General features: G+C 48.7%; 1 protein-coding gene across 1 annotated transcript in view; it reads right to left on the bottom strand.

The window, feature by feature from the left end:
* CCDC149 (coiled-coil domain containing 149) overlaps positions 1-18,195 on the bottom strand; it is a 100,912-nt gene extending 82,717 nt beyond the window's left edge. Inside the window, exon 1 of the mRNA XM_021679407.2 lies at positions 18,160-18,195. The gene's annotated coding sequence lies outside the window, so the exon portion shown is untranslated. The remainder of the gene's footprint in view (positions 1-18,159) is intronic.
* Between the last annotated feature and the right edge of the window lie 3,280 nt (positions 18,196-21,475).

Genomic DNA, 21,475 nt, shown 5'->3' with positions numbered 1-21,475 from the left:
GCCCGCATTTCTGCCGACAGGATGAAGGTGTCTGCAGCCGAAGCTTGCGGCTGTGAGCCGGCTCTGCCCTCTCTCTGCGCCTAGCTCAGATTCTTCTGAGCACCGCTCATTTGCTCCTGCACTTGCTAGCACTCTCTTCCCACCAGCTCCGGGTAGCACTGATAAGTGGGAAATTTCCCTCAACAAGAACCGTCAGTTCAGAACACAGCCCCACAGCAGCAAGTTGGGTGGAGAGGCATTCTGGAACATGGAGGATGTGCGATCCCGGTGATTCAAACCACAGGAGCTTTCAGAGGACAGACTAAATTGTAAACGCTTCTTAAGGCGAGGGCTCCGTCCACGTCTGTTTCTCTAGCTGGTGATTGTGCAGATGGGTTGATTATGCTAGCAAAGGGCTCCTGTGGATGATCCGAATTTATTATGGCTCCCAGGGAGGAAGGCAAAATCCTCATTGGCTCCACATCACCAACAAGCCACCAGCCAATATTGGGGATAATTTTCTTATTTCCCTTGACCGGTCATTTGTCCACCTCCATCACGGGTCATCAGAAGAACATTTAAATGACAATAAGATGGGTTGTTCCAGTTTAGTCTTCTGCAAGTACAGACACAAGGCCTGACACTTGAAAAGAATTCCTTTGGAGAAGACATCACTGATGCAGGTAGTGTCTAGGTTTGGGCATTTCTCTTTCAGTAGGGAAATTCACTGATAACCAGGGTCACTACAGATAGTACTGTCCAAAGGATGGACTAAATATATTGGCCAGGTGACCACTCCAAAAGGAGATGAAATTTCAGAGGCAGAGAGACCTAAAAGGATATGGATGGCAGTGGATATCCCGAGTAAGACCCTGAGCCCTGGGGTGCAGGGAGATCAGACTTTCCTGGATTCCAGTCTCTGCCCTGCCAGTTCTAGCTGAATGACCTTGAGCAAGTTAATCCACCTCTTGCTGAGCCAAAGACACCTTATTTGTAAAATGGGGACCATGATAGTATCTACTTCATAGGGTTTGTGAGGTTAAAAGAGATAATGAATGAACAAGGCATTTAGTCCAGTAACTGGCATGTAGCTGGCATTTACTGAGAAGTTATCTTTACCATCATCGTCATCATCATCATCATCATCCATAAGCATCATGTTCATGGCTATCATTAGGACTGTTCCTGTCCATACCATGTGGGAGGGTGCAAAGACCGAAGTAGTTAAAACAAGTCCTTGGGAAAGACCTACCAAGCCTGATGGGCCTAGATCCCACATATGACCATGGATGCGTCAGATAAAACACTGATGGCAGACTCTCCTCCACCACTCACCGTATGCCAGGTACCGTTCTGGGCACTTCACACACATTCACAATGAGGCCCTATGAGGTAGGTATTACTATGATCCCCTACATTCATATAAAAGTGTTGGCCAATGACATGGAAGCAGAAGTGTCCTGGGAGACTTCTGGGAAGTTTTCTTAAAGGAAGGAGCCCACCCTTCTTCGTGTTTTCTTCCTCCTGCAAAATACTGGTCCCAAAATGGAAAGCTCCACTCTTGGAATGGTAGATGAGAGAAACAGCAGGTGCCTGGGTCCCAGACAAACCGTAAGCCGCCATATCAGCCCTAGATGGCCTTCCTCTAAATTCACTGTACTTGAGGGAGAAATACAGATAACTCTATCTTATCTAAACCACTGCTGTTTCTGGTATTACCTTAAAATTAATCCCAAATAATATGCCAACATGGCCAAACAACTGATACTGAGGAAGATACATAACTGAGTTCACAGTAGAGCCCTATGTTACTACTGGCTGGTGTCATTGGCTATCCACGACATGAAAGCATAGAAATACCACACCGAGGTTTGAATAGGGTTTAAATTAAAGAATCCTTCCCTTTCAGCTTGATAATTCAAACTACATACCTGCTAAACACGAGCACAACACTATAGCGCTTTGTTTGGTCGCTCTCTCACTCACTCATTTGGTGAGGCTGTGTCGAGTGGGGAAAACACAGACTTTGGGGTCAAAAGAACCTGGGTTCAGATCCCAGCTCTTGCATTACCAGCATATTCCTGTATGCTTACTCATCAACTCTTAGCCATACTGATCACAGCAGGTGAAATGGTGGTAACCCTAGTTGCCTCTCAAGGGGGTTGGGAGGAATAAATAAAACGCACATAGGAAGTGTGGGCACATTAAATAGTGCCCAATAACTGTGTCCTTTCTCCTTCCAACATGTGCCTGGACCAAACCTTATCCGCCTGGCACATGGCAAGGGCTTAATAAATGGAAACAATGGACAAATAACTACTGCTGTTAGTCATACTGATGATACTGAGAGAGTAGTAACCGTCACTGCGGTGTTCGTCATAACAGTGGTAGTAAAATAATCGAAAGCCAAACCGGGAGAGAGTGAAAGCCAGGAAGGTCCCCAAATGTGCACAGTTAATGCCTACATGATCAAAACAGGACTGGTCAGCACTGGGCTGGAGACTGTTTCTGGGGGGAGCGTGGGCATTTTTCTCATGAATCCTCATGACTGTTTCCAGTAATCAAAACAACTGTTTTCCTCACTCACTAAGCAATCCTGTAATCAGAAAAGGACCTCTCTCTAAACCCAGGTGTTTAAATTGTCCAATGAATTCCTCTCCTCTTTTAAAACTGAATTTTTAAGAAGGAGCTGAGGAGTGGGATGAATGAACACCCTAGAATTTGCTCTCCCATACAGACGTTTACACACCACATGGTAGGATGTGAGACGTCCTTGCCGATGCACAGGGGTAGTTATCAGGACATTCAGCATAATTCACGAGTATTCAAAGAAACTAAGTGAGCCAGGGAAGGCATAAACTGGCCTTGCAAAAAACCACAGGAAAATCTCGAAGTCACTGCCCCAGCAGCCTGTTCTAGAGCTTAAGAGAACCCTGATGTCAGAGAGCTGAGCATTCTGATAGTGGGAAACAATGCAGTAAGAAGTTCCAAGACATAGCTTCAAAGTCCAGCAAGCATATGGTTTGTCAATACAGTGTAATCTCATGCTGCCATAGACTGATGTTGATGGTGCTGATGAGTGAAGGACATGGAAACTAGTCACTACTTATTGCTGAGTAGGAAAAAGAACAAGTTTATAAAAAGAGCATCCAGTGACAGAATTCAAAATAATGGTTACGGTGGGTGGCGGGTTGTGTTGACTGGGAAAGGCATACGGAGCCTTCTGGAGAGCTGGGAATGTTCTAGATCTTGACCTAGGTGGTGGTTACACAAGTGCATGCACATGCAAAAAGGCATTGAGCATTCACTGTGTGCATTCACTGTATGTGTGTTAGCCTCAACACAAATGAAAAAAATAAAGCAGCCTATGATATAAACTCATTTTTAGAAATAAAGACATGGAGGGCGCCTGGGTGGCTCAGTCAGTTAAGCGTCCGACTCTTGGTTTGGGTTCAGGTCATGATCTCAGGGTCCTGGGATGGAGCCCCATGTTGGGCTCCAGGCTCAATGTGGAGTCTGCTTGAGATTCTCTCTCCCTCTGCCCCTCCCCCTGCTCACAAAGAAAGAAAGAAAGAAAGAAAGAAAGAGAAAGGAAGGAAGGAAGGAAAGAGGGGGGAGGGAGGAAGGGAGGGAGGGAGGAAGAAAGGCAGGCAGGCATGGAAAAATACCTGAGAGATTATACACTAAAATATTAACAGTAATCAGCTCTGGGTATTGGAATTACAGTTATTTTCTTTTAAACATCCCTGTATTTTCTAAATTTAGGGAACACAGCAATCTACTCAGATATTTAAAGTTAAATCCATCTTGACCCAAAGTCTGACCATCTGTAGATAATACCTTCAGCCACTCACTTGTCTTCCCCACTGGCCCTTTCTTCTTCATTCACAGATTCAGGCCGGTGAGGGCAGGGCCCCCACTGCTGGCCCGAGGAACTCTCTGTGATGGGGTCAAGTAGGCAGGGAGTGGGCGGATGGCTCCTTGGCCTTATTAGAGTCTCACACTTCCACGGAGCCTCTGCTCAGACAGGACTGGGTCGCCTGGTGCACCTGTCTTCAGCCTACGCAGCAGAGGTGGCATCCTGTCCTTCAGTTATGGTCACATATGCAGGTGTCCCTGACACCCCTTTTGCTCAACTTCCAGCCTCTACTGAAGTCTGGGCAGGGATCTGGAATGAGACCCCAGAAGTCTCCATCTCAGCTCCAGTTCCTGGGGCTTCGCTCTAGGTCAGCTGGTGTGAGTGTGCAGAGGGTATGAACCCAAGCCCTCAGGTGGGAAAAACATCTGGCTTGAAGTTAAGAGGCCTGCCTCTACACACTCGTTTCTTGCCGAGTGACCATCAATAAGGACTCTGAGTTTCTGTTTCTTCATTTATAAAAGGATACTACCCCCTACTCATTCCAACTGACAAGGCGGTTACAAGGATAAGGGAATGGAGGGGAAGGTGACAACACCCTGTAGCCTTCTGCACCCCAACTTTTAGCAAAGTGCCTGAGGCTGCGTTCATCCTCTTTAACATCAGTGGAAGGCAGACAGATGTAAGGTACTGTTTTTAGCAATTATTTCTCATGATGAGACCGTGACCACAGGGACCAAAGAAATTGCATAACTTCTTTGCATGTAAGACCTGTGGGAGCAAACAACCTTGCAGCGAGCTTCACGTCTAGTCCAGAGCAGAGGCAGAGACTGGTGAGTGTTCAGACACGCTATAATACAGGTCAGAGCCCATTACAGAAAGTAGCTCTTTAGAACCGAACGATTTCCCACCCGCGGCTTCTGCCTGACTCTTTTCAAGCAATATATCTGATACAATAAAATTTCAGTTTGGGAGAAAAGAAGAGAAAGAAGGGGCGGCTGAGAGGGAGAGGGGGAGGGGGAGGGAGGAAATGACTTGTAGTGAATTCATAAATCCCTTGGAGCTTATTAAAAGGAGATTTGGCTTACTACCTTTAAAAGATCACAATCTGTATTTTGAAAGTCAGAAGGTGTGTGAGATCAAACGGGTAAAAGGGAGCTTTGGGGAAAGAAACAAATGAGAATGTTGTTCTGACAAACAAAAAATGAAATGTCCTTGTTTTAATTCAGGAGCTTTTCAATTCAGGTATTCACGGAGAACCCAAGAGGTTTGTCATCTCTTTCAGATTTGTCTACAATGAGCAGGACGTCGTGCTAGGCACGATGGCAGATTCAAAACTGCATCAGCCCATTCCTGTTCTGAGTAACTCCAGGCCGGAGACAAGGCACGTACATAAATCATTCCCACCTAGGGCGGCAAGGGAGATGCTGGTCACAGAGGGGCACCTGGACGCTACAGGATCGCAGAAGGCCAAAGACCTTCCAATTGGAGGTTACGGTGGTTACCACTGAGCCTCAAAAGAGGAGTGAGAAGAAGCAAGAGGACCAGAGTTCCTGCCAGAGGGCCCAGCCTGAGCAAACTGTGGGTGTGTGGAAACGCAGGCTCCTGGCAGAGACCCGGTGTGGTTCTATGTAACAGGAGCCCGGGACACGTGAAATGGAGAAACAGAAGATGAGGCTGGAACATTTGCTTTGGATGAAGGTAAGAAAGGCCTTAAGTGACAGTGGAGTCTGGGCCAAAGTGAGGGCCAGCTGGAGCTATGGAGGCTTTCGAGCAAGGGTCAGAAGCCCAGTCTGGCTTCCAGGCGCTCAACCAGGCAGAGGGGAGGGTGGAAAGGCAGACGGGGATGCAGGAGGCAGGAGGGCTGATGAGGACGCACCTCCTCCAGGGAGGAGGCTGCTGCTAGCTCTTTGTGTAAGAGAGCTGTGTCCTGAGCACGGAAGTCAGCTGGCAAACAGGCTTCTTCAGCACCAAAGAAACGAGGGAAGTAGAGTTGTCAGCAGACGGCTCTGAAGACCAAAAGGGGGTAGGAGCGTGAGGCTGGACTCAGGGAGAGCAGGAAGGATGCAAGGCCGGAGGGCGAGTGAGAGGAGCGTGGAAGAGGCCAGGGAAATGGAAGGCACCCAGGAATGGACTGAGTAACCCCCCCAGGAATGGAATGAGTAACCTGCCCAGGTGCTGGAAGGTCTGGCAAAGCTGGAGACTGCCAGGAAAGAAGGAAAGGTGGCAGACTGACCCCGACAGCCCTCACCGGACTGCAGCTAATTACAAAGCCAATTGGAACTGGCTAGAAAGAAGGGAGTTCCATCCTTGCCACCTCCAATCCTGCCTTGGTCATGGGGTCTGCAGATGGCTGAGCAGGCAGGTACGTCCACCTGCACCCCAGCGACATGGATTTTAAATGGCGTCATGTTGACAACCAGCAGCTGACATATAACCTCTCTCTGCAGGAGCATCTCCAGAGCCCTGGGAAGGGTTTTCCTAAAGCCCAGGCAAGGACTGGACCGCCACCTCGGCCAGAGAGGGCTGGGGACTTTAAAACACACTTCCATATATCTCACCTCACTTTATCCCCATCTTAGGTGAGAGACACAAGACAGATAATGTTATCCTCATTGTATGAAGTCCAGAGAAACCGAGGCCTTGGAGAAGTCATGAGATTGGGTGGAGCTTGATGACTTCCGTCACCCACCGCAGCCTGAGCCCGGCAGCTGGCCAGGACACCGGCCATGGGCTGGGGCCATGTGGACACACACTCGCAGGGTCTCAGGGCCATGATCGGTCTGGGCGAGCGGCTGGAAGCGGGTGCACAGCAGCAGCTGAGCAGGGCTGGGGCCATGTGGACACACACTCGCAGGGTCTCAGGGCCATGATCGGTCTGGGCGAGCGGCTGGAAGCGGGTGCACAGCAGCAGCTGAGCAGGGCTGGCCTCACAGCGAGTATCAGAAATGGCAACATTGACTGTTTCCTTCCTCCCTTCTCTCCTTCCTTCCCTGAGTCCCTGCTAAGTCTCACACGCCTGGAATTGTACTCGATATTGTTGGCCACCCACGTCTCTGAGGGTCCTCATCCTCAGGAACCCCATTACCTTGCCTTGCCATGCTGCCAACAATCTCCCACACCATCTTCCCAACTCAAATATACTATCCACTTCCCAAGTAAAATACACCAGGCCCAGGAGAGGTAAGAAACTTAAGTAGAGGATGTGACATTTGACCTGGGCCTCAAAGTATGCATAGGAGGTCACCTTGGACGCAAGCAAAGGCCTGGAGATGCCTCAGGGCATGGAATGATTTGGTGTCAGTCAGGAGTTCTGTGGAGAGTGGGGAAGTGGTCGGCAGACGGGGATTTGCTGGCGATGAGGAGGGAGTAGGGCCCCTAGAGGGCCTGGGTTTTCACTCCGCAGGCCCCGGAAGGCCATCCAAGAGCTTGAGGCAAAGGACTGGTAAATCATTTCAGTGCTTATAAGGACAACTCCCGCTGGACAGCCGGACATGGAAGAAAGACCTTACAGGACGTGGTAGATAGTCTGGGGAGAGTGGATAAGAACGTGGGCCATGGTGGGATGGTGGGAGTGGTGACCCAGAGCCCTGATTAAAGACTCGTCCCTGAGCAGAGAATAGGGGCCTTCATTAATAATTGGATTGGGTTCCGCCGGGAGGAAGAATCACAGACTCTGTAGTGACGTCATTAATTGAGCCGGGAGGGAAGGAGGGAAGAGACACAGGAAAGGCGGAAGGCAGAGGGAGGAGGAATTCAGGTTAGGGCACAGAGAGTGTGAGGTGCCCGGAGACAGGTCCAGCAGCCACATGGAGGGATATAGAAGCCCAGCGTGTAGGGAAAAAAGGGTGGAGTGTCAGAGGCTGCATGCCCAGGACCACAAAGGCTGAAGCTTGAGGACAGACCACTGCGTATGGCAAAGAGGAGGCTGGTCCTGGATGGCCTGGGCAAGAGCATTTGCAGGAGTAAAGAAGAGGTGGAAGGCAGCCGCGGATGGGCTGAGAGTGATGAAAGCAAGGGGACAGAGGAAGAGGTGCAGGTGGGCTCCTGTGTCCTGCTCAATCCTCATCCCTACCGCTTACATACCTTCCCAATGCATCCAGGTAATTTCCTCCCTGCTCAAAGGGTATAATCATGCCATCAGTCACCTCCAGAGTAAAGGCCACACTCGGGACCCTAGCACTCTCTAGAAAGCCAATAGGCATTCAAGGTCTGCCTAACAACTACCACCCCAAGCCCCACTATGCATTGCCAACCAGAGACCAGACTCTATTAATTCCCAAATAAGCCTTGCATTTGCCACCTCTGCACCTTTGCTATTTCTGTTCCTTCTGCCTAGAACACCCTTCCTTTATACTTCTACTTGCTCAAATCCTGCCCAACCTTCCATGTCCAAGAACCTTCCTCAATCCCCCAATCTAAATTAACTTCCCCTTGACCAGCAGAGCACTTACCAAAATGTATGTCACAGGGTAGTGGCCAATCCCCATTCTCTACCACCACTAGACTACAAACCCCTCACGAGCAACTGTCTCATGTCCAAGGCACTGCACACAGCAGTTCTCAATCTGCGTCTGGTGTGTTGAAGGCTGATCTTCTCCCGTGCTGTCCCCTGTCCCATTTTAATATTCCTGGCTGTCCTTTACTCCTCCATCATACCAACCAACCAACCTAACGCAGCAGCAGATCCACCCTAATGTCACGAACACTCTGTGTGTCAGCCATTTAATAAAGCTGGAAGTCGGCAGGAACATGGATGAGTTACTTTCCGTAAGTGAGGATGTGAAATCGAAGTAGAGGCCCTATCTATGGCCAGAACTAGGTTGGTTCTCGGGTATTATTCAGTGTCCTCACTCAGTTCCTGCTCCTCTTGAGTCACAGCATGAAACTCATTCCTATCTCCTACCCAACAGAGGCCGTCACGATCCCTTCTCTTAGGAGCTCACTAACTGGTGTAGGAGTGAAAATCCGCACACAGAGAAGGTCCCTTCCTTTCTCTGGGAGCATTTTCGTGCCGGATGCATGGCTTGGAACATGAACTACATAAAGCAACAGGTCAAAGACCTCACTTCAAGCTTGGGTGGTCATGGATGATTTTATGATGGATGTGGACTTCTGTTCCACCCAGAAGGACTAGTAAAGGCTGTGGTCTGGGAAGAAGTCAAAGGCCCACCCAGTTGAGGTCAGGATGTGAGAGTGAGGTAAAAGCCAGAATGCATCACCGATCAGATTGTCTGGGGCAGCCAATTTCTGAGGGGGGCAATGAGATATAAAGCTAGAAAGGTCAGGGCTAGTTTGAGGGAGGCCTTTGAATACCAGGTAATGGGGGCCATAGAAGGCTTGTAAGAAGACCTAGTGAAAAGTGCTTTTCTTTTTAAGGTGGCAAAACAGGCTGTTGATAGTTGATGCGGGATAAGCTGGCTTGAAGAAGAGCTGATACCCTGCACATAAATGTTTGTTACAATAAAACAGCATAAGGCAATGGAAACAGAGTAGACTATTTAGCAAACTTACATAAAAAATGAAAATGGGAAGATTTCAAAATAAAAAAACCAACCAAAGGTTTGTGTTCCTTGGGAACCAGGTATCCCCTCCCACTGGCGCCATGTTACCTGATGGGCCAGAGAGAGATGCAGACTCTCCACTAAGCAAAGTCCTCTGCCGTGAGGCACCCAAAGCCCCAGTGTGGTTTGATTAGTGGAAAACCAGGCGGTGAGTGAGAAATGTCATTCACTCTGGTCATTTTCATTCAGGGACTAGCAAAGTCCTCTTCGAATCTTCAGCCAATGTATTTTATTCAATGTGAAAGCCACTAAATTAATTTTTTAACATAATAAGAGTAGAAATTGTCAATTTTAGAAGCACATATGCGAATTTCCCTGCACAGGAGAGAACATGAATCCTATTAGTTAAAAATAGCAGTTGTGCTCACTTTCCCCCACATGCTAATTTTAATAAACTTACTCTGAAATTAGCCTGCCACTAAGAAGATAGCTACTCATCCAAAATGTTCCCAGTAAGCACGAAGCTTGCCTTGCAAGAGTTCAAGTACTCCCAGGAAACTCTGAACAATGCAGAGTTCTAAATGGAACTCATCTCTTCTCACCAGACTTAGCCACCCCCAACCCTCTATCACACCCAGCGTCACCAACTCTCAAAGGTCATCTCGGACTCCTCCGATTTCATCTTCCCAATACAACTGACTATGAAATCCTGTCGGGGTCTTTTTTAAAAAAATCTTCTTCATAGCCATCCTTTTACCTTTATTCCTACTGACGCCATATCTCCTTATCACTTTATTTATTCAAACATCCAAATTCATATATTCTACAATTAATACCTACAAAGGGCAAAATATAGTGCAAAGAGCTAAGGCCACAAATTAATAACACATGGTCACTACTCTCAAGGGGTTCAAGATCTTTTGGGTTCAGTGGAGAGATAAATAAGTTACGAGTTAGAAAACTGTATGATTAGTGGTATGACTTAGGTGCAAAAGGAATAATCGGGAATGTTGGTGGTGACAGAAAAGACTAGATGACTGGTCTCTCGTCTTGTCTCTTCCTGATTCCTGGCAAAGTTACCAAATTTGCCTGTACATCCCCAGTGCCTGGCACGGTGCGTCGTAGATGTAAGAGGTTCCCCGATCACTGAGTTCAGTGGAAACAAATCTAATTCCAAATATTTTCATCAACTTGTACTCCATCTAAAAAAGCACCCAGTGCCTCTCTATTACCAGCTACATTAGAGCACACCCTCTGTCTTGCTTTTGAAGTCGTTCACCATCTGGTCCACCCTGGCTAGTCCAGGCTTAATGTCTGCTATACCCCAACCCACTAGTAACAGCCTTTATCCGAAGCATTTCCTCAAAAGTCAACCACCAGCCCAGGGCTTGTGCCTGCTTCCCGTCATGATCATCTATGTCCTCTTCAACCAAAGGGGAGGGAGGGACCCCAGTTCAAGTTCCACTGCCTCTGGGCAGCTTTTTCCCACTTCTCAAGCCTTACCAACCATCTATATATGTGCTCACTCTTGGGCACTGCTTTTTCATTTAATAATAATATTATTAATATGAATAATACCCTCGAAATATTAACTGATGTCCTATCTACCCACCTTGCCTCCATTTCCTATAACCCTTACCCCGTTTCTCACTACATATCCCTCTCCCCTCCCTTTTTAAGAAGCCAACATCCTGCCTTTGTGTTCCCAGGAAGGGAGCACCCAGCAAAACACAGGTAACAAAGTGACTGGCTTTTCAGTGTTGAAAGTTTGATCCTTAAGACATCAGGGCATAGAATAGTCTCCCCAGGAGCTTTCTCTCCCAAAGCCCCCCAAAAAACTAGAAAGATCTCCAAAGTTAAGGAAAGGACAGAATCAGAGTGCAAGGAAGGAGAGCTTGGTTATCAGGGAGTCTCTAAGAATGAACACAGAGCTCTGCCTAATCAGCCTGCGTGGGGAGAGCAGAGTGAGAACCAGGGGACGGGGGTGGGAGCATGACTAGTCTTGATGGAAACCTGATGAGGTGGGGTCCTGGAGAGGTAAGGAGTAAAGCTCTCTAGAGAGATGGTGATCTTAACTATCCATCTCTCCCCTTTAAAAATAGTTTTATGGAGACATAATTCACACAGAGAAAGATTCCTCTTTTTTGGGTGTGCAGCTCTATGAATTTTAGCACACATATACAGTCATGTAGTCATCGGCTCAATCGAGGCATAGAATACGTCCATCACTCCAGAAAGTTCCTTCATGTCCCTCTGCAATCTGCTCACCCCACTCTCAGGCTCTGGCAACCACCAATCTGCTTCCTGCTGTTTTAGATGTGTCTCCCCCAAAATTTCATATAAATGGAATCTTACAGTAGGTACGCTTGGCTTGAGCCTCTGGTTTCTTTCACTTGCCAATTTTTTTTTTTTTTTTTTTTTTTTTTTTTTTTTTTTTCCCACTTTTTTTTTTTTTTTTTTTTTTTTTAGTATAGTTGGCACACAGTGTTACATTAGCTTCAGGTGTACCAAATGTTTTAAAGATTCATTCATGTTTTTGCATGGATCAGTGATCTGTTCCATCTTAATGCTGAGCACGATTCTGTTACATGGATGTGCAGCAGTTTACCTGCTCATCAGTTCATGGACGTTGGGACTGTTTCCATTCTCAGCAACTATCAAGAAAACTCTATAAACGTTCACATACAGGTTTTGATGTCAACACATGTCTTCGTTTCTCTGGGGTAAACTAGGGGTAGGATTGCTGGGTTGTTCGGTTAAGCGTATATTGAGACTTGATGAGAAATCGCGAAACTGTTTTCATGTCCTATTCCTCCAGCGATGCATGGGGTTTCCGGCTGTTCTGCATCCTTGTCAGCACTTGGTTTACCCATTTTTTATTTGTTTGTTTTTCCATTCTAATAGGTGTGTTGGGGGGATCTTACTGTGGTTTTAACTTATATTTATCTAACGATGGATGATGTGGAGTATCTGTTCATGTGCTTGTTTTCCATCCAAATCTCTCGAGGGCAGTGCCTATTGAACTTTTTTGCCATTTTAAAAATTAGGTTGCCTGTTTTCTTATTATTGAGTTGTGAGAGTTCCTTCTATATTCTAGGTATGAGATATGTGCTCTGCACAAATTTTCTCCCAGCCTGTGGCTTATCTTTTCATTTCCTTAATGGAGTTTTTCAGAGTCGAAGTTTTAAATTTTGATAAAGTCCAATTTATCCTTTTTTCCTTTTATGGTTGTATTTTTCATGTCCTATGTACCCTTCTTACTTTTGAATCTCCTAAATTTGGAAAAATCGTCTCAGGTGATGATAAGAAGAACCCTCCCAAAGTTAAGCTGGGCACATCCTGCTAATGATTGTATTCCCTAGCCTCTCTTACAGCAAGCTGCGGCCACATGACTACGCTCAGACCAAGGGGATGTGAGCAGAAGTCATCCCTCATTAAAGAAAAGCCCCTTGCCCTGGACTCCCCCTGCCCTCTTTTTCTCCATTCTCATGGGCTGGGGCAAAAACATGGTAGCAACCAGCTTTACACATACAGTTGAGGACCATCCCCAAGACACACTGGAGTAAGGTGCCCCAAAATCTGGGTTCTTAAATGCCTTGTGGAGCAGGGCTGCCCTCCCCAGCTGGACCACCACACTGTAACATGAATGAGACCTACATATCTACCTTATTAGAATGATCTATTTTGAGGGTTGGTATCTTTGTTATCGTGGCTTAAACTTGACCCTACCAATCTACCCTTCTTTCTGAGGAAGTAGGAAATAATCCCACGGGTCTTGGACCCAGCCTGGTGTCATGTGATACATCAATGCAGACAAGTGCACAATAGTTTCCACAGGTTTCCCTCAGCTGAGGAGTGATTCGGGAGTGGCAGGATAGGAATGCCCGGCCCCTAGCCTGGGCCAGAGAGTGAAGTCCCCTATGCTCAGAGCAGTGACTGAGCATTACATGGACATGAGTAGCATAAGAGGGGGACAAGGAGGGACACAACAGTGACCTCTGACCAGATGCTAGCCTGAAATGAGGAGACTGTGGCCAGGCACCAGATGCGTGACCCCGCCCCCATCACCCCTGCCAATGGCGGAGTCCTGCTGGAGCCCCCTGGGACGTAAATACAAGCTCAGGGAAAGGGAGAGGCATGACTGCACTCCAAATTATCCTTCCACCACCCTTACAATGGGAACCCGTAACCAAAATTCAGGTGTTGTAGCAAAATACAGAAGTTTTCATTTTGTGAATATCCAAGTTTCCGTCCTGAGGTTCATGGTCACTGTACTAATGTTCACAGACCATTTGCCTGGCAGAGGACAAAGCACTAACCAGCACTACTTCCTTTGAGCCTCACAGCACCTATGAGGGGCCACTTTATTACTCTATTGAAGATGAGGAAAAAAACGAGGCTCAGAGAAATTGCACAGTGAGGTGATTCTTTCAAGTCCATTCTGCTTCTGGCAAACAGCCCCCAGGGCCCTGACCTGCTCTCGGGCCATGTGGCCTCCGGGGCAGGGCCTAAGACCGTCAGATCACCACGCTCCTGAGCAGTTTCGTTCCAGGGCAGGCCAGTGATCTGAGTGGGTTCACGGGGAGCGATTCCTGTGGTTTTATGGAATGTACTACATAAGAGCTTCTGTTTTCCGCTCTGAACTTGAATGCATGGGAGGCTGAGGCTGAAGACAAACAGCAAGGAGACCCAAGGGTCCGTGTGAGTAGGGAATCCAGCTGTGCCCAAAACCACCCTACCTGGGAATCAGTAGTCAGGCCAGCTGTACTGGTTTGCTAGATAAACCAGGTGGCTTGAAACAAGAGAAATGAACTCTCTGATACTCCTGGGGGTTAGAAGTCCAAAATTAAGGTGTCAGCAAGGCCATGCTCCCTAATAATGCTCTAGGGGAGGCCTATTCCTTGCCTCTTCCTAGCTTCTGGTAGTTGCCAGCAATCTCGGGCACTCCTGTTAGCTGCATAACTGATCACACGGCCTTCTTTCTTCTATAACTTCACATTGCCTTCCCTCTGTGCGTCTCTACATCCAAATTTTCCTCTCCTCATTGGATTAGGAGCCCACTCTAATGACCTCACCTTAACTTGATTACGTCTTTAAAGATTCTATTTCCAAATAAGGCTACGTTCGCAGCTGTGGGGTGGGGGTTATGATTTGAACATGTTTTTGGGGAGCACAATTCAACCCACAACACCAGCCAATTAATTCCCTGAGCTGAACCACTTTGGGTTGGGTTTTTGATCATTTGTACCCAGAAAGAGGAAGGCAAGATTTAACCCTAGATCTCAGTCGACAACCGAGACCCAAAGCTGTGCCATTAACCACAAGGCCGACTATATGTCTCTTCAATCTCTCTCTTTGAAATGTCAGTGGCTCCACTCTGGGCAGAGGCCCAGGGTTATATGACACACTCAAGGAATATGAGACTGATTGCTATCTAATTAATTAACCAACACTCAAATAGTGAAAATAGTGAAATTGAACTCGGCATGGTTTATCACAGGGCAGTAGGCTGAGAAGTGGCTAGCATTTTTATTTTAGAAATAGAAAGTTATGGATTGTCTGCACGGCTGCAGTTCCAGATTTCTCCCTGATTTTGAAAGATCACCTCAGGTGGTGTTAAGAAGAACATTTCCCCCTCCCCAGACATTTAATTTCCAAAATAGCACACCAGCCATGCTTTTTCACATGCATGGCCGTGTTCACTTCAGGGCCTGAGAGGAGGCTGTAATTTCAGCTTGTTATACTAAAAATATGAAAATAAAACTGATCTCTGTAGGATCATTTTAAATGAAAACTGCTTCCTAGAGGCAAGCCGAGGAAGCAAACTGATTGAAAGAGAGCACAGGGCTCTGGGCAGGAGGGGTAATGGAGTGTGCATCCAGGGTGGGAGGCAGAAGCCAGGTCTTCCGCAGAAAACCGATGGGAGTTGTCAAAAAGCCCAGTCAGCTCAGGTCAGATGTCTGGTGACATCTTCCCCAGTTCCTTCGGCTGGGGTCCAAAATCACTGTGAAACACCACGGGCCATTGACCACTCTCTTCCTTGAATCCTGCTTGGCTACGTATCAGACATCTCCACGCCAGACCCAGTCCACACCCAGCCAGCTAAACTTGAGTGGGCAGGGGAATCCCCCGGGTAGCTCAGTTTCTCAGAAAAGCAGATTTGAGGCTACACTCCTGGGCATTTTCATGCCATGGGTGTATCAGTTTCTTGTGGCTGCCATAACCAGTTACCACAAACTGGGTGGTTTAAAACAGAAATTTATTCTCTCACAGCTGTGGAGACCAGATGTCCACAGTCAAGGTGTCAGCAGAACTGATTCCTTCTGGAGGCTCTGAGGGAGAATCTGGCCCGTGCCTCTTCCAGCTTCTGGTGGCGGCTGGCAAAACTTGACATCCTGGGATTTTTGCTGTACAACTCCGATCTCTATTGATATGGCCTCCCTCTGTGTGTGTCTGTCTTCCCATGGCCTTCTCCCTTGTATCCCTGTGTCTGAAATCTACCTTTACTTTCTTTTATATGGACACCAGTCATTAGATTTAGGGCTCCCCCTAAATCCAGAATGATCTCATCTCATGGTCTTTAACTTGATTATATCTGCAAAAGCCCTATCTCCAAATAAGGTCCCATTCATAGCTACTCGGGGGTTAGGACTTAGACGTATCCATGGTGAGGAGGTGGGCACACAATACATTTGGGGAGAGACTCTGAAACTTGCATTTTTTCCAAAAACGCAGAGTAACTCTTTGCACTCTTTGCTCCCCAAATGACTCTGGTGCAGGTGATGTGTAGATCATACTCTAAAAAACACTGATTTAGTTGCTGAGGATTCAAAGATGAGTAAGACATGGTCCCCTCCCTTGGAGAAGCCACTGTCTAGTTAAAGATATAGACAGATGAACCAATGATCAAAATACAAAGTACAGCCTAATGATCCCAAGCTCTGCAGTCAGACAGACCAGGGTTCAAATTCTCTAGCTGTGAGGCCAGCAAGCCTTTAATGAATGTCTGTGGAAGGCAAGAAGGCATTACACTGCAGAAATGCAGCTGGAACAGGCACGGCAACTCCTGAAAGACCCATTCCAGGACCTTGATTTATTCCATAAGCATTTCAGGGGTACCTGCTGTGTACGGAGCCCAGTGTGTAGGCCCTTGGAACAAAGCCAAGGAAAACACACGTCCTAGTGGGGCGACCGTCAGGCTGTGATACAGTGTGGTCAGTGCAAGGTGGAGGTAAGCCTGCCACGGAGGGGCACATTTGAGTGCAATTAAGCATTTCCTTCCTTTGGCTTTCCATCCTTTACATTCTGTTCCTTAACATTCTCTTTGCGTCTACTGTGGGACTCTCTCAAACTGTAGCATTACGCTCCAGAAACTCTTAGAGGGCAGAAGAGGTTGTCTGTCTTCTTTGCCACTGAATCCCAAGCACCATGTACCTGGCTGCTAATAGACATTCGGTAAGTATTTGTTGGAGTGGTGTCATTTCAGAGCCCAGCACTGGACTTTTATGAAGAACCACCTCCAGCCTCCTTGACTAATGGGTGTGAGTCCTGAAGGGCCAAGAGAAAAGTCCTCTAGAGGATCTGTCCCTTGACATAAAGCCTGATAGTTAGACCCGGGCAAAACAACGTATCAGAATGTCATCTAGTTAGGAGCTTTCAACTACTAGACCAAAAGTAAACAAACTAAGCCAGGGAGAACTTAGGACATCTTATTCCTCTTCAGAAATACAATGCTTCACACACACTGAACATTAAGTAATGTTATCAGATTGACCTGGAGGCCCAGAAACTGATTAAAGGAGAAAGACAATGCCGGGTTTCCCCTCCAGCATCCCACAAGGGAAGGAAGAGAGCAAACCATTACAACCTGCATTGTGTGCACAGGAGTCAAGTCCAAGAGGCCCCAAGTTGGCCTTGGGCAAAGGGGATGGTTCTCAGGAGGGAGAGAATGGAAAATTTCCGGGGGATGCTCAGCATGGCTGGGTAACGTGGCTAGTCACATATGGTGGTAAGTCAGGAACAGCTACCTACCTGTGAGAGGGAGACATGGGCCCTCACTCTCACCTGGACAAGTCTGTGGACAGCCCCCTCCGGGGCCAAAAAGCCCAAGCTGGGTTGAAGAGGGAATAGCTTAGGAGACTACAAGCGGGCCCCAGGGGTGTTTGTGACAAAAGAGTTTGGTGGGGGGGAGAGGACTGGTGTTTTCTGCTTCCACAGATGGGATGACTTCTGCACCTGTTTTTCACGCCTTTGACAAAAGGCTCTCCGCCTGACACGGAGTAGGCCCGCCATACACGTGTTGACAGAAACGAGTAAGTGACTGCATGAAGGCTACGGAGGACCCCGAACTCCCCCACCCGAACCTCCACGGCAGGTAATTCTACCTGGCCCGAGTGGAACCCCAGGGTCCGGATTCCCCCCCCACTCCCCCCCACTGGCACCACCTTTCCGCTTCAGCACCCGCCGTCCAATCGCGAGGCTCCAGAACGGCGGTGACCAGACAAGCAGGTGGGGCTTGGCGCCTCTCCTCCCGGATCCCCGCGCTGCGCTCTCCAATCCGGGGCCCAACCCTGCCGGGGGGTGGGGGACGAAGGCCCCTCTCCAGAAGCCGGTACCAGATGGCGCGGAGCGAAGTGGCGCCCGGCTAGCCCGGGAAGTGCGGCAGCAACGGCGCACCTGGCGGGGGCGGGGGGCAGCGCGTCCCCCGCGCGTCCCCACCCCGCTCGGCCACCCCGGGGCGGGGGGTGGGGGGGCGCGGGCTCCGGGCTGCGGCGGCCGCTCGGCCCGGCCCTTCCCGCCTGGCCGGCGCCTCGGCCTCACCTCGCTCACCAGCCCCTGCCAGTCGCTCTCGGTCCGGTCGCCGTTCATGGCCTCCTCCTGCAGGCGCGGGCCGGCTTCATGGACGCCGCCCTCCTCCGCCTCCTCCTCCACCGCCTCCTCCGCCTCCCCGCGCCGCGCCGCCGCCGTCGCCGCCACCCGAGCCCCGCGCGGCCCCGACAGGGCCGGGCACCTCCGAGCCGCCGCGCCGCCGCCGCCGCCGCCTGCGGCCGCCCGCGCTGTTGACTCAACGTCCGCCTCCGCGGGAAGGGGAGGAGGAGCCGCGGCGGCCGGGGCCGCAGCCACAGTCTGGCCGCCCCCCGCCCTCCCCGCGCCGCCCGGGCCCCCGCCCCCCGGCCCGCCACGCACCCAGCCCCGGGCCCCCCGCCCCCCCCCGCCCAGTGCCCCGGACTCCTGCGCCCGGGCCCGGACCCCGGGCCCCACGTTTACACCCCCCGCCCAACACACACACCACGATTCTCGCAGGGAAGGGGCCGAAGGGGTCCCAGCATGCTGGTCACTACTAGCTCCGGGATTCCTGCTCTCCCCTGGCGGGAGGCGCTCTTCACAGACACCTGCGTGACCCCCCAAACCCAGCCAGCCCCTGACCCACTTCCCACCGGGGGAGGGCAGTGGCTTTGTTCCCCAGTGAACGTTAGGTACGGGGCCTGGCACATAGTAGGTGCTGTACAAATGTTTGTTGGTCACGGGAATGAAGGGACCATGCGTTATTATACATTTAACATTGTTTTTGAAGCTACTAATGTTTACTTACATTTATTTCGCAAATTATCAGCAGTCATAAATAGAAAGCAAATGATAAAATAGAAAACAAAACAATATTGAATTCTAAATAGGACCAAAAGCTCTGAGTGGGATGCCGTGCTCTGTCAGGGGAGGTGTTAAAGACCTGCTGGCTTCAATCTGAGGCTGTCTCCTGAGAGGAAAGACTGAAGAGAATTACAGAGGGCAGGGAATCTTCACAAATAAGTCATTAATATTCAAGGTGGTTTTCCCAGGTCTCCTAAAATCCTCTCATGGACCACCACCAAGGTGAGCTTTCCAGTCTTGCAGAAGCCCAACCTGTGAAGACAAGCAGGTAGGTTGAGAAGAAGCTGTGGACCCATTTTACAGTTGTGGGAGCATCACTGTCAACATTTACTTATTATTTTTAGCCCATTGTGGATCCTGGATCAACCCTGTGAGATGAGTGTTCTCTTCATTTATCAGCTGTGGAAACAGATCTGAAAAATGGAGAAACAGAGACTTGGTGAGGACATCTGGCTCCCAGAGGGTCTCTTCAGCATCTTGGACACAACACGAGGTACCACATCTGGAAGACGGCCATATTGCATTTTATCATTGGCCTCATTTTGTCGGCATGTAGACTGTAAAATGGTATTAATAATTCCCTGCCATTGTCTGTAGCTTTGACTCTAGGCTCAGCCACGTAACTAGCTTTAGCTAGTGCAAGGTTGCAAATGTGCAGGGGGACTAATCCTTGCTTATGCTCTTGGGAACCTGTGAACCCTACCAAACAAACAAGCCCAGGATAGCTTGCTGGATGATGGACTCACGACCAACAACCAGCCAACTGCCACATATGTGAGTGATGCCAATGACCCCCACAGGTGAGATGTTCATGCATGAGCCCAGCTGAAACCAGCAGAAGAACCACCCAGCTGAGCATTGCCCAATTTGCTGACCCACAGATCACATGGCTAAATACCTGGCTGTTATGTTTGAAGCCACTAAGGTTTGGGGTGGTTTGCTATATATCAGCAGATAACCAACACAGATGGTGATACACTGATAAAGAGCCTGGCTGGTCGGAACTGTCCCTGGCAGCCCTTAACAAGCAACAACCCCTGGCATCATGACCTTCTGGGCCCTCATCTAAAGAAGATTCTACAGCTCGGGCTATGAGAAAGAGCCAGTCTACCAGGTAACACATTTATTCAGTGCCCATTGTGTACAAATACTGTACACATCCTGGGAATGTTCAATAACATTGCAGACCATGGTCCCTGGAGGGTTCACAAGCCTTACCATCGAGGTTTTGCAAAGTAATGTTCTAGCGAGCGGGAAGAGAAGAAAGAAGAGGCTAGAATGCAGCCTAAGGCTTCTGGTTTCCTGACCATGCTGGGCCACCTAATCCATTCTCTTTTTAATCCAAGGAGGTGGTGGAAAGAAGGTTCATCCCTGAGCTGAACGTCTAGGGTTAACTCGGTGCCAAACACTTGTTCCTAACAGCCTGATCAATGTCTCATGCTACGAAGCAAAGTACTGTCTGCCAATATATTGCCCTCTGGCAAACCATCTGGTTTCATCCGACCTGTGGATGATATACACTGCAGGAAGATCAGGCATAACCTGGTCCATCTGCCTTCCACTGCCTCCTGGTCTGTGCCTCTCTCTCGGCGGGCAGTCAGGTAGAAAAGCAGCCCCGCCCTTCCCGTTACCATGTGCACCTGAGGCTTTCAGTTCACCTGCTGCTCTGGAGCCAGGCGGCAGGACAATCCGGAAGCAGTTGCGAGCCCAGGAATCTTCACCTGAGAGACCATGTATCTTTAAGACAGCCCTCTGTGTGACTCTGTTTCCCCTATGTGTTTTTCTTCCCTGCAGTCAGTCAGCCAGTGATTGAGGTATTTAAAAATAAAATTGGGGAGGAAAATCGAAGAGTGGCAAGCCTCTACCCACAGCAGCATGCAGGGAGACTTTCAACTCCATTGACACAGTCTCTGTAGTTGGCTGGGGTTTTCCTTAGAGGGTTCCAGGCCTCGAGTGCCAGCTCGAACCTGCTTAGCTTGTGAGATGTGGTTTAATCACGAACCAAAGCAATGGAGCTGCAAGCGATTTTTTAAGAGATTTTTTTTATCTCTTTTCATTTATGCAGCCTGACATTGAGTAATAATAATAATTAAATGCAGTGTAAGCTTTTAGGCATCTTTACCAAAAGGCCTCTGGATACCTCAGCAGCAGCAGCCCAGGCTGACAAAAACAAAGCTAATTATATCGTGGTGAACTTCTGTCAAAGAAAAAACTAAAACTGCTCACCAACTGTCCTTATGTCTGATAAAAATGGTACATGAAATGCTCCAGCCCACAGTCCATTTGCACGGGACCAATGGAAAACCAGGCATGGTCTTTATCTTAAATTTGCCACCCAGACACTAGTATTGAAACGTTGGCTTTGCCTCTATTTTCACACACTCTCCAGGGTTCCAATTTTTCCATATTGATTCACAGCCCCAGGGCCAGCTTTATTTATTTATTTATTTATTTATTTATTTATTTATTTATTTATTTATTTATTTAT

This window comes from Neomonachus schauinslandi, chromosome 2 (assembly GCF_002201575.2).
Source record: "Neomonachus schauinslandi chromosome 2, ASM220157v2, whole genome shotgun sequence".
Lineage (NCBI taxonomy): Eukaryota > Metazoa > Chordata > Mammalia > Carnivora > Phocidae > Neomonachus > Neomonachus schauinslandi.
This window is presented reverse-complemented; position numbering and strand designations above follow the sequence as displayed.